Source organism: Amblyomma mixtum, chromosome 10 (genome assembly GCF_055824585.1).
Source record: "Amblyomma mixtum isolate Tamu chromosome 10, ASM5582458v1, whole genome shotgun sequence".
NCBI classification, from domain to species: domain Eukaryota; kingdom Metazoa; phylum Arthropoda; class Arachnida; order Ixodida; family Ixodidae; genus Amblyomma; species Amblyomma mixtum.
Window position 1 is genome coordinate 92,185,980 of NC_143021.1, and position 17,636 is coordinate 92,203,615.

The window sequence follows — 17,636 nt, forward strand, 5'->3', positions numbered from 1 at the left end:
AGGGCGAATATTACGTTACACAACATGAATACATACATCGATAAAAATAGAAATTGAGAAGGCAATGGAAGATTATACAGCACATACAAGCCACTCATAGACACAATGTATACATGAGCAAGAACAAAACATAAAACGCTGTCGTATTCACACACAAAAAAAAGAGATACAGAACGAGCACGACTGGTTAATAAAATAAGTACAAGTGGAAAACGCATGCGCTATCCAAGTAAACATTGCACAGCTTTTCCATGGATATTCTTGTAGCATCTGTCATTTTGTAGTAGCTGATTTATGGTAGTTGGCAAAGTGAACTGTAGCATCTGTTTTCCATAATTGGTGCGACATCTGGCAACTTTCCAGAATTCAAGATGACGTGTGGGGTATGAAACTATGTATTTAATTCGGCTAAGGCAGACAGGGTTCGGATGTTGTTTATGACGTTCGATCTGTAACATTTTTGCATAACCTAAAGCCACATGGAGTCCACGTGAGTAACGTTTAGATTTTTGAATAAGTCAGCTGTAGGATATTGGTAAGGCACTTTACTTATAATTCTTATGGCACATTTTTGCAAGACGACCAACTTGGGCATGTTTCCAGTAGTTGTAGTAGCCCACACTAGGATGCCATACTTAATCAAAGGCATGAAAAGCGATTTAAAAAGGAGGGTATTAACGGATGTGGGGAAAGTCGGGCAGTAGCGACATATAAGACCGATGGTGCTAGATAATTTACTGGACACATGTTCAATGTGACTATCCCATGACATGTTTTCAGTGAAGTAAACTCCTAAGTATGCGCACTGTTGTAAGTATGCGCACTGTCATGTTAACACGTGCCCTTACGGTACCAAGTGCGCATGCTCATGCATGTACCTGCCCTTATAAGCAGCCCCTTGTCTGATAATAAACGCACTTTGTTTCCTGCCTCCCGGCCGTTCACATGGTGTCAGAAGTGGGGCGGCGACACGTTTCGCAAGCCGCGTTCACCGCTGTTCTTCGCCGCCCCCTCGTCCAGCTGCACCCCTAGTACCCTCCAGAGAAAGAAGCATGGCCTCGACGGTTCTTCCAGCGCCAAAGCCACTGGAAACTACGAGTGACGCTTACCAGAATTGGATCATCTGGAAAAGTGAGTTTACTCTGTTTTCTACGGCGACCGGACTAAGGAAGCAGCCGAAAGACATTCAGGCAGCAACCCTTCTTGTGACGATTGGAAAAGAAGCAAGGCGGGTGTTCTATACCTTCGATTTCGCAAATGAGGACGAAAAGAAAGACCCCGATAAGCTGATTGAAAAATTTGAGGCCCACTACAAACCAGCGAAGAATTTAACATTCAACGAGTTTCGTTTCGGCTCCCGAGATCAACGTGAGGGCGAATCTTTTAACAAATGGCTAATCGATATCCGAAGTCTTGCTCGCTTGTGCGAATTCGGAGAGCTAGAGGACAGACTACTGCGCAGTCGAATAATTCTAGGAGTTAAAGACAAGGACCTGCAGCAGAAGCTTCTGTCTAAAAATCCGTCGTATGCCAAAACAGTGGAAATATGCCGAGCAAGGGAACAAGCGAAGGAGCATTTTAACGAGATCAGGGAGGCAGAAGTGAGCGGAACAGATGAGGCCGCCATACATGCAGGGAAATCGAAAGCTAGCCTCGGAATTTGCCCGAACTGCTGTTTCACGGAGCACGGAAAAGGAAAGTAACCCTGCGCAAGGAAAGCGCTGCAACAAGTGTGGCGGCCGAAATCATTTCGCGCGTGGATGTCGTCAACAAGCAAGACCGAGGGGCCAAGGATGCAAGATAAAACAGGTCGAAATGGCAGAGGACGAGGGTTATTTCCTTCAAACCCTGGAAGTCAAGGCAATTGATGACCAAGACCGCTGGTCAGCGACTGTCGACATCGCAGGTTCCGCCATACGCTGCAAAATTGATACTGGAGCCAACTGTTGCGTCATGCCCGAAGCGACGCTCAGTAACATAACTACGAAGCCAGCACAAGACTGCTGCTCTACGCTACTGTCGTTTTTCGGGCACATAGAAAAGGCCACGAAGAAGATTGAGCTTCAGGTCGCCAGTACAGCGCAGACTACCACTGCGCTATTCTTTATCGTGAAACAAGCAGTTCCTGTTACATTGAGCGGCAAGGTGGCTGAACGCTTAGGGCTGATTGGCCGCATAAACACCGTGGACGCCTCGGAAAGTAAGGAAATAGTAGAAAGATTTGAAGATGGTTTCCAGGGGTTGGGAGAAATCAAGGACGTAGCCTACCACATGGAGCTGAAACCTGAAGCTCGAGGCGTCGTCAAGCCAGCGCGACGAGTCGCCATCGCACTTCAGGAGCGCGTCCGAGCTGAGCTGGACCGGATGGAGCACGACGGCGTCGTTGCTAAGGTAACAGAACCGACTTCCTGGTCTATTCACATGGTTGTAGTAGTAAAGAAAGAAAAAGTACGCATATGCTTGGACCCTTCTGACTTAAATAAGGCACTTCTGAGGGAGCACTACCACATGCCGACGTTAGAAGATATCCTACCGCAGCTGCATGGAGCGAAATTCTTTTCTACTCTTGATGCATCATCAGGATTCTGGCAGATTAAGTTGGACGAGCCGAGCTCCCGCTTATGCACAATGAGCACGCCCTACGGGCGATACAGATTCCTGCGCATGCCGTTCGGCATTGCTTCAGCACCGGAAATTTTTCAGCGGGTGGTGCACCGGGTACTAGAGGATTTGAAGGGCGTTGCTGTCGTTATGGACGACATATTGGTTTGGGGACAGTCGCGAGAGCAACACGACAGCAATGTAGTACCTTTGCTGTCCCGATGTCGACAACACAACTTGAAGCTCAATAAGAACAAGTGCAATTTCCTCCAGCCCAGAGTCCGCTACATGGGCCACATTCTGACTCCAGAGGGGCTGTGCCTGGACCCGAGCAGAGTCGAAGACATCATGCAAGTTCCGCAACCGCAAAACCGTAAGGAACTGCAAGTTTTCCTCGGCATGATCAACTTCGTGGCACGGTTTGTTCCTAACATATCCACGTTGTCAGCGCCGCTTCGCGAGCTGTTGAGAAAGGACGTCGCGTGGGTCTGGACACACCAGCAAGATAGCAGTTTTCTTCAGCTTCGAGCGACTCTCACAAAGGCGCCAGTCCTTGCCTATTTTAACCAATAAAAACCAGTGACCTTGTCAGTAGACGCCAGTCAGCATGGAGTAGGAGCCGTTCTTCTACAGAATGGGCAGCCAGTTGCGTACTCATCCCGTTCGCTAACAGAAGCACAGCAGCGCTACGCGCAGATCGAGAAGGAAACATTGGCAATTGTTCATGGTTGCACAAAATTTCAAGATTATATCTTCGGGCAGTCAGAGGTTATCGTCGAGTCTGATCACAGGCCTCTAGAATCTATATTCAAAAAGCCACTTTGTGAATGCCCTCTACGATTGCAACGCATGAGGCTTGTTTTGCAAAGATTCCCAATCAAGGTGACGTTCAAACCAGGAAAGGAGTTGTTTCTAGCCGATGCGCTTTCTCGCTTCCCGAGTACTACGGAACTAACTGACGAGACAGAACAATTTCAAGTCAGCGTTGTTTCTTCGCTTCCTGTGTCCGACCAGCAGCTCGAAAGTATTCGGCATGAAACTAACAAAGACGCTACTATGGCTGAACTGCGCCGTTACTCGAGCACAGAATGGCCGGAAATGAAGGACCATGTGCCTCATGCCCTGCGTCCATACTAGTGCTACCGCAACGAGCTGCACGTTGAGGAAGGCCTGCTACTCAGAAGCAACAAAATAGTCACTCCTCCTGCCAAGCGACCGGAAATTCTGCGCTTGCTGCACACCGCTCATGGAGGCGAAGAAAAAATGAAGATGAGAGCTAGAGAAGTAATGTTCTGGCCCGGCATGAATGCAGACATCTCATTTCTAGCTAAGTCATGTGCAGCGTGTGAAAATTACAAGCGCAGGAACACTAGACTGCCTATGCTGAGCCACGAGATACCAGGCCTGCCATGGCAAGTAGTAGGGCTTGATATTTTCCACCACGATGACCAGTCCTACCTAATCCTCGTGGATTTCTACTCGTTCTTTTTCGAGGTTCAAAAGCTACGTCAGACAACAGCGACAGCGGTAAACAATGCGTGCATGCTCGTCTTCGCGACTCATGGAATCCCAGCAAAGCTGTGCAGTGACGGCCCACCTTTCAACAGCGCCTGTTTCCGCTCTTTTGCTGCGCAGCTAGGAATTGCCCACGTAACGTCAAGCCCGTACTATCCTCGTGGTAACGGCATGGCGGAGCGTGCGGTTCAGGAGGCGAAAAAACTGCTCACGAAGTGTCCTTTCGCAACCCTGGAATTTTACAGCGCCCTGCTGGAGTGGCGAAACATGCCAAGGGACGAGCAACTGAAGTCGCCCGTTCAAAGGTTGATGGGCCGCCAAACAAGGACCCAGTTGCCGGTTCCTCCCCAGCACCTCGAACCGCAAACTGTGCCATCACAATCCGTTCGCAATCGCCTCCAGGAAATAAGAGAAAAGCAGCGCTTCTTCTACAACCGAACGGCTAAGCGTTTACCACATCTTCGCAGCGGGTCTCAAGTATCGGTGTACGACACCATACGCAGAACATAGTCGCCAGCTGTGGTTGTAGGCCCTGCAGGCACACCTAGGTCATACACCCTACTTACAGACAGCGGACAAGAGCTTCGGCGCACCAGGGAGCATCTCAGTTCCAAAGAAATGCAACCAACGTCGGACCCTGAAGCGACCATTTCGGCGGAGTCGGTATCCCAGCCTGACCAGATGGCGGAGCTACAACCTGAGGGCATCCTTCGTAGAAGTGACCGTCAGCGTAGACCGCCACAACGTTACCCCCTGCCAGAGAGACCGCAGCATTAGGCCCCTGACATGTGAATTTGGAAACTTTTTCCTTTTTTTTTCTTTCGTTTTTCTTTCTTTCTCTCCGAAAAGAAGGAAGATGTAAGTATGCGCACTTTCATGTTAACACGTGCCCTTACGGTACCAAGTGCGCATGCTCATGCTTGTACCTGCCCTTATGAGCAGCCCCTTGTCTGATAATAAATACACTTTGTTCCCTGCCTCCTGGCCGTTCACAGTTTTATAACAGGGTACAACTTCCAGTACATTTTCGTTGAGCAGGAGGGGAGGCAGTTTAATATTCATGTTTCGTGTATGAAATATAACTGCTTTAGAGTTATTGGTACTTAACTTTAAATTGCCGCCGCGGTGGCTCAGTGGTTATGGTGCTCGGCTGCTGACCCGCAAGATACAGGTTAGATCCTGGCCGCGGCAGTCGAATTTCGATGGAGGCGAAATTCTAGAGACCCGTGTACTGTGTGATGTCAGTGCACGTTAAAGAACCCCAGGTGGTCGAAATTGTCGGAACCTTTCATTGCGGCGTCTCTCATAGTCTGAGTTGCTTTGGGATGTTAAACCCATAAACCAAACCAAACCAAACCATTTAACTTTAAATAGTTGTTACATGCCCAGTTGTTAATTTTCGAATGGGTGCGATTCGCACTTGAACAGCATGCCTCAGGAAAATATTACTTCCAACTTAAATTCCGCATCTAGACCCATTGCCAACTCACAAATCCTGGACCATGAAAATACGTAGCAAAGCTGTCGCTCACCTCAGAAGCTCTCCTAGAGTAAGCATTAGAGCCTTGCCTATTCATTTGTGCCAAGGACTCCGTGCTGTTTCTCCATTCACCTGGGACAAGTACACCTGCACTATTTGTAGTGTCTCCAAACTGTGGTGGACAGTAGCCACCCGGCAGCCTCCCCTCCTGCATCAGGTAATTGTGTAGACAAACACAAGCACCTGAGACTGCAACCGCATTCTTTGGCAGCAGACTCATGCGGTTCCGCACCACCCTCCATCTGGCACACAAAATTCCAAAGGCATTCTCGATGCAGCGTCGTGCTCGGGAGAGCCTGTAGTTGTATACTCTTTTTGGAGTATTTGGTGGTTGGACACCAGGGTACGGCTTCATTAAGTTCACTTTTAGGGGAAATGCATCGTCTCCTACCATGACAAATGGGAGCACAGGGCCGCCATTAAGCAGGGCAGCAGGGGATGGGAATGTTTCGTGGGCATTTTCTACGATTTCTCCAAGCCCGCACGATGAAAAAACACCACCATCGCTTTCACGACCAAGAGCCCCTATGGAAACTGTAGTGAACCTGTAGCCCGCGTCGCAGGATGCCATAAGGTTCATGCTGAAGCTTCGCTTATAGTTGAAATAAGCGGAACCAGAATTTGGTGGTGCATCTAAATGAATGTGCTTACCATCGATAGCACCTATACAATTAGGAAAGTTCCACTTCCATAGAAACTCGTCAGCAATGGCAATCAGTTGCCTGTGATCTGGCCGCCTCAGTACCCTTGGTTGTAGCACCTTCCATATCGCAATGCATACTTGAGGAACTAGTTGTGATATGGTTGACTTCCCAACCCTGAAGCTGTATGCCAGGGACTGGTAACTGTTCCCGCTTGCCAAGAACCTGGAATATAAAAAAATACAACATAGGTATTTGCTGACTTTTATTTAAAACATTGCATGCAGACAACAGTTCACAGCTGCTCTGCAAAATGTGCTTTTATCAAGTGGCGCCAGTTCATTTTCATGTACTACACTGTGAGCAGGAGGCATGCTAAACGACAATGTACTTCTGACAAAAAAAAAAAAAAAGATGAGTGCCCACCTTTGCAAAAGCCTTTATTATTTGCGCATTAGTTCGCGTAGCGAAATCAAATTCCTATACATAAAGCCTTAAGAAAGTAGAAAAACAGCGTGAATTCGCTATATCAAAAGTACCCCCACACACACACACACACCCGGATACTCCAAATATGCGCTTCACACGGGCTTCGGAGCGTTTGAGACTTTCTTTAAAGTATGTCCATCGCTGTGACTAGAAGACAAAACCTCTTATTATAGGTACATGACACAGACTCGCCAACGGACCTCCGCGCAGCTCGCTTGCGTCCGCGTCTACCATCTGAAGCAGAGAAAAAGACGCAGAAACGCGAAGTAACGCTTACCTCAGCGTTATGGCCAAACGCTCAGCAGATGAGAGAGATTCTCGCATTGGCGTTTCCTGCACTTCAATGAGTGGTCTCACAAGGCTTTCGAGGAAGTCGAACTGCTGCGGTGAAATCCGCACGAAGTTGTAGAACAGCGCAGTGTCGCCAGTCCCCAGCTTTGCAAAAAGATTGTGAAAATCTCCGTCGACAGCTCTGTCGAGGAAAATTTGGCGCACCCACATTCTTCTACGACGCCTCCGTCTGCGTCGGTGAAGCGCATAGAGGACGATGAGCTCATTTTGGGCTTGTAGTGCCTCGATCTCCGCTAACAGCCGCTTGCTGACCGGCGCCATGTTGAAAAATGCAGAGCGCAATTTTCCCTGAGCGGTGATTTGCCGGTCGTAAAAAACGTATCCTAACGAAGGGCTCGTGTGAACATAGGCGGTTTTTAGTTGCGCAAACGGTATTTACAGTAGTTACGCAGAATGCGATGCGTATGACATTTACGGCGGTTGCGAGAGTAGTCTGAACGCGGCTTAATTGCCGCCGCCTTGGCTCAGCGGTTATGGCGCTCGGCTGCTGACCCAAAAGACGCGGGTTCGATCCCGGCCGCGGCGGCTAGAATTTCTTTGGAGGAGAAATTCTAGAGGCCCGTGTACTGTGCGATGTCAGTGCACGTTAAAGAACCCCAGGTGGTCGAAATTTCCGGAGCCCTCCACTACGGCGTCTCTCATAGCCTTAGTCGCTTTGGGACGTTAAAACCCCATAAACCAAACCAAACACCTGTGATAGAACCAGGAAGTCTTCGCCGTCAGTTCGAGAGACCGCAATGATCGAGTGGCCGTATTGCAGTCCATAGCGGAGCTATGATATACATGGCCAACAATGATATACATGAATTGCAAGTGTCGCTGAACGACTTATATCATTGGTGACAAAAAATAATACATTTAACAGTACAGTTGTAATTTAAGCCCCCACATCAGACGAAATGTGTAAAATTAACTTGCTGGCCACACAGTTGAATGACAGATCTTGTGTCGCTACACCAAATGTAGTCAAATGCCGCAATTTGACGTGCATGGCTACACATTGCGCCACACAGTTATCATGGCGAAAATCACAAGCCCGGTCAGACAACTTGAGTGCACTCGTTATCTGAACGTTGCTTCACTTTTAAATGACGACGAAATGGAAGTGACTGGAACGCTTGAGCGCTTCATCCTAGGTATCGACAATTTGTCAGGGCATGTGTGCATTTCCACCACAGCTGGTGTTAGAAGTGCATTGTTCGCTGAAAAAGAAATTGGTAAATGTTCTGGCTTGGAAGAACTGATAATTCTTTTAAACAAAGTTAAAATTTTCCCAGACAGCGTTAGTTTCATCCGCGACTTTCTTGTGAAACTATTATACAAGGTAAACACACCTGGACTTCTATTAATTATGCAAAGTGTAAAGATTATTTAATAGGCGATCCAATCAACAATTGCAATTACGATCAATTCTTCAAAACTAGACCGCCACATTCCGGATATTACTGTTATGTTTCTGGTTGTGGCTATATGTCTAGTAACTCCCTAAACCTGAATATCAGCACAGAATTGTGGACTAGACGTGATAAATTGACTAATGCACATGTCAATCCACAACCCGTTCGCACGGAAATTGGGTGTAGTTCTGTGAGCAGTGCGCAATCAGACCTCAGCACAGAAGCTGAAACTAGAGTGCAACATCGCAGGTGTCCTAACAAGCTTAAACGATTATTTAGCGAGCTTGTATTGCATAAGCATTGTTCACAGAAATTGGAAATGTCAAACAATGCAAAATCTTGGTGTGAAAAGTTTCAAACTGTGCTTGCTCGATTCAACATGCATGAACTACTCACTGTTGTTGATTTGAGTTCAATTGAAATATTTACAAAGATTGACAACATCATTAACAATAAGATTTCCAAACGCCAAGATGGAATTGATGCAAGCAATGATCACATCGAGTTTTTTACACCAAATGCGCAGACATCTTTGATCAACCACAGCACACCCAATGCTTCTCCCGCGTTTGGTGATTACCTATTCACACCAATAACATTGACCGGAACCCCTGGTATTGAGTGTGCTGAAGAAAGGGATGTCTCCGGTGTTGCCCGCTCCCGGTGCATCCCCTGACACTGGATATATTGAAGAAACGGTCACACAAAACACTCCAGTGTTGCCCGCTCATAGTGCGTTCTCTGACGACACTGAATGTATTGAAGAAACAGTGTTGTCCGTTCCTGATGCACACCTCGACAGTGAGTACATTGAAGACATATCACACAAATCATCTCGATGGTGGCAATTCCTTGCACACTCCCCCCCCCCCCCCCCAGTGAATTGATTGTTCATGAAACTACCAATGAAGTCGCAATGCCACATGCCATCGTGCAAATACATATTACTCTGTAATATATAGTGTGTTATTGTAAATTATGATTCTCTGTACATTCATGACTGTGTATTATATTCTAATATAGATGTGTGTGAAGAAATAGATATCGCAACTGGCGCAATAACTAACCAGTGCCCTAAAAATGATCCACCATCAATTTCGACTGGAACACGCAAGTTTCTTCGAAACGCATAAACATATATCTGCTAAAAAACATTCGAATAGTCAGGATAAAAATATGTGTAATTCGTCATATTCTCGACATCAATGCAACATTGCCGATATATAGACGATATCCAGAAGAATGGCACAGTTATATATCTATACATAGGCAGTGATGTATACGAAAGTTCATGCGTGTAGTCAGTGTTATCCTTAAAAAAAATATAAGCCATACTTCCAAATTATATTTATCACAGGTATGCGATATGCAATACTATAAAAACATGTAAATGATACACGAATCTCTCGTTAGTGTGTGGTGTCGCAAAGCGTTATCATAGCCGCTTCACTACGTGGCCTCGGTCACGCTCTCTCCGCTTGCCCTTGCCCACTGTGATAAGGCGGCTTATTAAAGCGCGTCGCGCCAGCCGCCGGGGGCACTTCCTTCGATTCCTTTGTAACGGAGTAAAGCCGTTCCGTCTGAGTGAGGCTGCCTCCCTTGTCTTGCTTCAAGCGCGAAATAATGGTGACGAGGAAGCCGAGCCTGCGCCGGCGTTACGCCCACTGAAGACTTTCAGCACAGGAGCAAGACCGGCGGCATCCACAACAGCGGGAAAACCTTCGGCATGGCCACTTCCGGGCAAGTTGAGAATTTTGATGAATCTACGACTGATTGGCTTTCTTATGAAGAGCGTTTAGAAGCTTATCTGCATGCAAACAAGGTTCCGGAAGACTTCAAAGTTGACGTGCTGCTGAGTTTGATCGGTCCGAAAACTTCCGCACTCCTGAAGTCACTGACTGTTCCGGATAAGCCCTCGTCGAAACCGTACGCAACGCTCGTAACGCTACTTCGCAATCACTTGTCTCCGAAGCCGTGAATCATGGGTGAAAGAGCAAAATTTCATCGTCGGTCACAGAAAGAAGCTCAAACGATATCGGAGTTCGTGGCCGAGTTACGATGCCTTGCTCAGACATGGGATTTTGGTGAATTCTTGGATCAGTCACTGCGCGACCGGTTTGTCTGCGGCTTGCAGCGCGTAGACACCCAGCGGCATTTATTTGCCGCAGGCAATGCCCTCACTTTCCAAAAAGCTGTCGAACGGGCCTTGTCTTTCGAAGCAGCAGTACGAAATGTGACAGAAGCGCACGTAGTGCAGGAAAGAAATGCTCCCATTCATAAATTGCCTAGCTCCAGGTCAAACTTGCAAGAAAAGTCGGTGCTATGCTATCGATGCAGATCGCCAAAGCACAGAGCTGCAACGTGCCCACATACGCAAGCAACTTGTTACAAGTTCCAAAAGAAAGGGCACATTCAACGAGCTTGCAGACGTCGCCCGCAACGTGTGAAAACGCTTGCGGTAAGCCCAGTCAATATGGAAAAGGACCTTGCCCTGAATGACATCACTTTAGCCACACGTGCAGCGCCTTTTATGGTGACAGTCAATGTTAACAGTGTACCGTTCCAGATGGAGCTGGACACCGGAGCTGCTGTTTTGATAATTTCACGCAACCACTGCAGAAGCCTTTTTCCAGATCTGCACCTGCAACAAACCAGTCTCCGACTGCGTACGTACACGGGTGAAGTAATTACGGCCGTTGGAGTTCTTCAAGTCAACGTGGAAACGAACGGCCAAAAATTGGCAGAGGCTCAGCTTGGTTACGCCCGGAAATTGCGAAAGCAACTTCATCCGTTTCTTCAGCCCGCATCCGCCGTGTCTACCGCCGCTCTGCGTAGACGGCTGTTGTTTTTGCACCTGAGAAAAGGATGAATAGCTGGCTGCTGTCTCTTACGCGCATTGCGACGAGCTTCCCTAGCGGTGGGCGGCATCGTCGCGAAGCAATGTTAAGCCGCTGGTGGTTGGCACAGCTACTGCTTACTAGCGACGTGAGTTGAGCCTAATCTCTTCGGCATAACGCCACAATTGCGCTCCTAGCGGAGAGCGCAGGCGTTAGACGCCGGTGAAGGCACCGCCGCTTCCTCCGACGGCGCGAGATGGTCGCCCAGCTCTTCGGCGTGACGTGACAACACCTGTTGCGCTCCTAGCGGAGAGCGCAGGAGTTAGGCGCCGGTCAAGGCACCGCCGCTTCCTCCGACGGCGCGAGATGGTCGCCCAGATCTTCGGCGTGACGTCACAACATCTGTTGCGCTCCTGGTGGAGAGCGCGGGAGTTAGGCGCCGGTGAAGGCACCGCCGCTTCCTCCGATGGCGCGACATGGTCGCCCAGCTCTTCGGCATTACGTCACGCATGACGCACACGGGGTTCAGACACCACCGCGTCACGGCACAGGCTTGAAAGTGCAAGCAGTATTGCTTTCGCAATGAAACAGCTTCTATCACTCTACGTGGTGCCGCAAGACGGACACTAGCTTCTGGGACGGGAATGGCTGCAAAAGATTCAGCTCGACTGGACCCGCATCTGGCAGCTGAACGCCGTTACGAGTTCGCCACCTGCGACCAAGCAGTCGTCGGGAGAACTGCAGGCCGTGCTGCAAAAGTACGCGCAACTATTCAGCGATGGCTTGGGCAAGATAAATGGTGAGAAAGCTACTCTTTATTTCAAAGACAATCAAGGGCCCAGATTTTCGAAGGCGAGGACAGTGCCGTTTGCGTTACGCCCGGCAGTAGACAGGAACTTGCGAAGCTAGAACAGCTTGGTGTTATCTCACCCGTACCCAGCAAGAAATTTGCGACGCCAGTAGTAAGGGTTATCAAAACAGATGGCACGGTAAGACTGTGCGGTGCCTAAAAGGTCACAATGAATCCTATCCTAGACACGGAGCATTACCCACTTCCAAGAGTAGACGAGCTTTTTGCTACCCTTGCGGGAGAAAAGAAGTTCTCGAAACTTCATCTTAACCGAGCATACCAACAGGTAGAAACGGATGAAAGCTCAAAAGAATACCTGACGCTACATACACACAAGGGGTTGTACGTCGTCAACCGCCTCCCATTTGGCATAGCGTCCGCTCCTGCAATCGTTCAAAGGATAACTAATAACATGCTCAAAGGACTCGAAGGGGTTGCATGCTACGTTGATGACATCCTCGTATCAGGGAAGACTGATGAAGAGCACCTGCGTAACCTCGAAGCTCTCCTGAACCACTTGTCGGAAAGGGGTGTAAAGGTGAAGACGTCTAAATGTCAGTTCTTTGAGGATCAGCTGCAATATCTTGGCCACATTCTAAGCGCTGATGGCGTCCGTCTAGCCGATGATAAAGTTGCAGCTATTTCAAATGCACCCAGGCCAAACGACAGGCAGCAGTTGAGGTCTCTGCTTGGCCTAGTCAACTACTACGGCAAGTTTATTCCAAACCTGTCTAGTGTAGTCGCACCGCTTAACAGGCTTCTACGCAGTGACGTACCTTGGGAGTGGAGCAGTGGGTGCAATCACTCCTTTCTCGAAGTTAAAAAGCTACTGTCTATGCCACCCGTGCTTACCCACTACGAGCTCGGAGTGCCTGTCTTGCGACGCATCTGCATACGGCATTGGAGCCGTGCTCTCTTACGTCTATCCAGATGGTATGTGCAGGCCAATTGCCTACGCGTCAAGAACATTAACGAAGGCGGAGTCTGGCTACAGTCAAATTGAGAAAGAGGCACTCGCACTAATTTTAGGCGTGAAAAAGTTTCATTTCTACCTCTATGGCCATGCCTTCGTACTTGTGAGTGATCATAAACCATTGCACACTATTTTCGGGCCGAAAACAGGCATTCGTACGATAGCTGCAGCGAGGTTGCAGCGCTGGGCAGTTTTGTCATCAGCCTACAACTACGCGCTCAAGTACAAGTCGTCGGCGGAAAACGCAGACTCGGATTGCCTTTCGCGACTACCATTGCATGGCGGTGATGACGAAGCACCAGAAGATAAATTCTACGTTCTGCGTTTCGACTCGCTTCCAGGAAACTGCCGTGACGTAGCACACGAGACCAGTCGTGACCCTACACTAAAAGCAGTCGTGCAGTATGTTTTGAGCGGCTGGCCGAATCGCGCTCCTATGATGAACTGAAGCCATTTATCTACAGACGTCTGGAGTTGTCTAGGCAGCAAGGATGCCTGGTGCTGGGAGCTCGAGTCGTCATTCCCGAGCGCTTCCACTCCTTCTTGCTTGAGGAGCTGCATCAGGGGCACCCTGGAATCGTCAGGACAAAGGAGTTGGCGAGACGTTACGTGTGGTGGCCAGCAATTCACTGAGACATCGAACAAAAAGTGACTTCATGTCCATCATGCCAGTCGCAACGGAACATGCCCTGAACCGCTTCATCCATGGGCGTGGCCTACACGGCCCTGGGAAAGAGTTCATGTCGACTTCGCAGGCCCATTCAGAGGTGCGATGCTCTTGATAGTCATGGACGCTCATTCTAAGTGGCCGGAAGTGTTCGAGATGAAAGATACATCCGCGGAGAAAACCATTGACCGTCTTCATGAACTTTTCTGTCGTTTCGGTTTTCCAGAAACGCTTGTATCGGACAACGGTCCACAATTCATTTCGGACGCATTTTTAAATTATATGCGCAGCATTGGCACCCGTCACGTCCGCACAGCGCCGTATCATCCAAGCAGTAATGGACAAGCTGAACGCTTTGTGCAATCGCTCAAAGCAGCACTGCGTAAAAACCCGTCCGTATAGCTACATTCAGCTATTGCTGACTTTCTTTTGGCGTATCGCAACACCATTCATACTACCACCGCTGAAGTTCCTGCGCTCCTACCCAACAAACACAAAAGCTCCTCAAAATCTCCCAAAAATGACCCATCGGGACATCTGGAATCTCCCTAGGAGGTGCTCATTTTTCCCGAACACATCTAAAAAACGTCCCCACAACTAGCAATGTCCAAAAAGTTGTGCATCCCATGGAAAGCCCCAAAAGGTTAATGCTCGATTTCTCGGCTCTGGTTCAATAAAATTATTCCTCTTTTTTCATAAAGCCTGCAGGCATCCAAGCGCACATATGTGCCAAATTTCAGGCGCATACTTACGTTACAGGTGGTGTAATACACCTTTCCACTCGTGTGAATGCGTGCTGGCTCGGCCGTTCTGCACTTATCCGTTTACGTGAAATGTCCTAGCATTTTACACACAAAGGAAATAAGAATTCAAAAATTCACCCGGTTTGGCCCATATAACAGCAAATAGCAGCGCCATACAGAAGTCATATCAGTTTACTAGCTGTGCTTTTAGCACGAATTGCATCCTGTCGTCCATATCGGCTACCGCATCATACGCCACCACAATCAAATTGCAGTCATGTTTCAGTCAAAGAAAAGCAATACAGACTGAACTGAAAGTCCGTGTGGAACAAAACTTGCGCGTAACGGCGCAAATCTTAATGAATACAAACAGCAGACGCAAACGTATGCACCATTTAATACACAGTGTACATAGCACTACGGCACCATGCATATAATTATGGCCACTTTTTTTCTCCAGCACTGAGAAATCTGTGAAATGAAGCAAGTAAAACAGAATACAGGCTGAAAGTTGATGCACCTTAAACGCAATCTAAGGGCTACAAAAGCAGATGCGCACACGCAAAAGCAAACGTATGTAAAGAGCAACTTAGGTGCCAAAAGAAAACACGAGATGGGTGTACGCTGCAGACAAGCAGTTTCAGGTCACAGATTTACTTCAAGTTGAAACTCCCTCACGCTTAGAGACTCGGAGCAAGCTTCAGCGCCGTATTATCAAAATAGAAAAAAATATTAGATCTACGAGGCGAAAATAAAAAAAGTGCGAAAAGGGCGTAATAAATAAAATAAACCAACATACCTTGACGACGTTGCCTACGGAAACGCAGGGATGAAACAGAAGGCTGCAACAGCCTTAAACATGAATTAAATGCAGCTTTCTGTCCTGCGCCTTCTCACAGCACAGCAAACGTTCAAACATACGCGTTACACCCCCGTAACGATCCCGGGAGCTTTATTTTCTTGTGACTAAGTGTGGGGATAAGACACATTCAATTGGGGCGGTGTAGAACTGGCAATGGAGTAGACACAGGATCACCAGTATGCGTCATAGCGCAACAGGTTTTCGATAAGCATTGCAAACACTGGCCAAAATTGTAGCCTGCACATCTGAAACTTTCGTGCTACGCTGGAAGGCTGCCTGTGTTAGGCGAGCTTCAGCTAGTTGTAGCGCACCAAGGTGTGTCATTTGAATGCACACTCATAGTACTAGACTACACCGGACCAAGCCTGTGTGGGCGAGACCTGTTCACCCTGCTGGATAGAACTGGAGTTCCCGTACTGCAAGTCAGTAAAGCTGAAGTGCCAGTGGCGGGAGAAGCCATCAGCCACATCAATGCCTTACGGAGTAACTACGAGGATGTCTTCTCGGAGGAATTGGGCCTGATGAAGGGACCTCCAGCCAGCTTGGAGCTGAGGGACGGTGCGGTTAGCAAGTTTTGCAAGGCAAGACCGCTTCCGTACGCGCTCCGCGACAAAGTGGCAAAACAATTGGATCGGCTAGTGTCGCTAGGCATCATATCGCCCATAAAATATTCGGACTGGGCGACCCCCATAGTACCAGTGTTTAAAAAAGATGGCACAGTGCGGATTTGCGGGGATTTTAAAGCCGCCTTGAATCAGGCTTGTGTACTTGAGCAGTATCCCCTTCCGGTAATTGGACATGTTCGCGTCGTTAAGCGGTGGTAAAATTTTTAGTACACTCAATCTGAAAGACGCCTACAACCAGGTGCCACTAGACGAAGCTTCACGCAGGCTGTGCGTGATTAATACGCACCAAGGGCTCTTCTGTTACAACAGGCTGCCGTTCGGCATTTCCTCTGCTCCTGCTATATTTCAAGGGAAGATGGACACCATTCTAGCGGGCCTGCCTGGAGTTGAGGCATACTTAGATGACGTGCTTGTGTCTGAAAAGGCGGCAGACAACGGAGCTCGGCTGACAACTGTGTTGCAGCGATTTCGAGAGCACGGCGTAAAGCTGCGATACGCCAAATGCAATTTTAGCCAGCCATCGGTTGCTCACCTGGGACACCGTATATATCGTCTCGGTCTTCACCCGACGGAAAAGAACGTGGAAGCTATCATGAAAGCACCAAGCTCTGGTAACGTGACTGAGCTGCGTTCGTTCGTCGGAATGGTAATATTTTATTCAAGGTTTCTGCCGAACATGTCAACCGTGTTGTCCCAGTTATACCAGTTACTTGAAAAGAATGCGAGATGGCATAGGAACCACCCCCAGGAAACTGCGTTCGTCAAGGGCAAACAGTTTCAAATATGCCGAAGTACTTGCCCATTTTGACCCGTTAAAGGAGCTGAAGCTAGAGTGCGACGCTTCGCTACACGGCATTGGCGCAGTACTGTTTCACAAAGTAGGCAGCGTCCACAGACCAATCGGATTCCGTTCAAGGACTCTTACTAAAGCCGAGCGGAATTACTCGCAACTGGAGCGTGAGGCGCTCGCACTAGTTTTTGGGGTCACGAGATTCCGAAACTATCTATTGGACCGTGAATTCTCCTTGGTTAGAAACCACCAGCCTCTCCTCGGATTGCTAAGGCCCGACCGCCCGACACCCCCTATGGCTGCAGCCCCACCTTCTCTATCTGCAGTCCCCGCGTACTTTTCGCTGCTGTATTAGCCTTCAATGAAACTGCAAGTTTGACATTCCTCTGGATGAGACGCCGGTCGTCACTGCGAAGACGTCTGCCCATCTCGTTCTTCCGACAGAGCTTGGTGGTGAGAAATTCCCCAGCGTGCGTACCGTGTACCGTTTTGCCATTGCCGTTACTGGAGTACCGGGAGACCGCCCACCGCCAGTAAGCACGCGCTGACTGGTCTAAATGCTGCAGGCGGGCGCGTAGCTGCCTAAAGCCCCTCAATGAAACAAAAGTAGCGAAAAGCTTTGAACTTTCCGACACTCCTCCTCTCCTAGCGCGCCACCGGGTAATCGAGCCTCTCATTGGCTGAGGCGCCATGGTCACGTGTTATCACGCGCTTTTTGGCTCCGCAGCAGACGCCGGCGCCATTGCCGGGGCTT

At 48.7% G+C, this 17,636-nt stretch overlaps 1 pseudogene; it reads left to right on the forward strand.

The window, feature by feature from the left end:
• Nucleotides 1–2,250: 2,250 nt before the first annotated feature.
• Nucleotides 2,251–4,893, forward strand: LOC149326424 (uncharacterized; annotated as a pseudogene).
• Nucleotides 4,894–17,636: the final 12,743 nt, after the last annotated feature.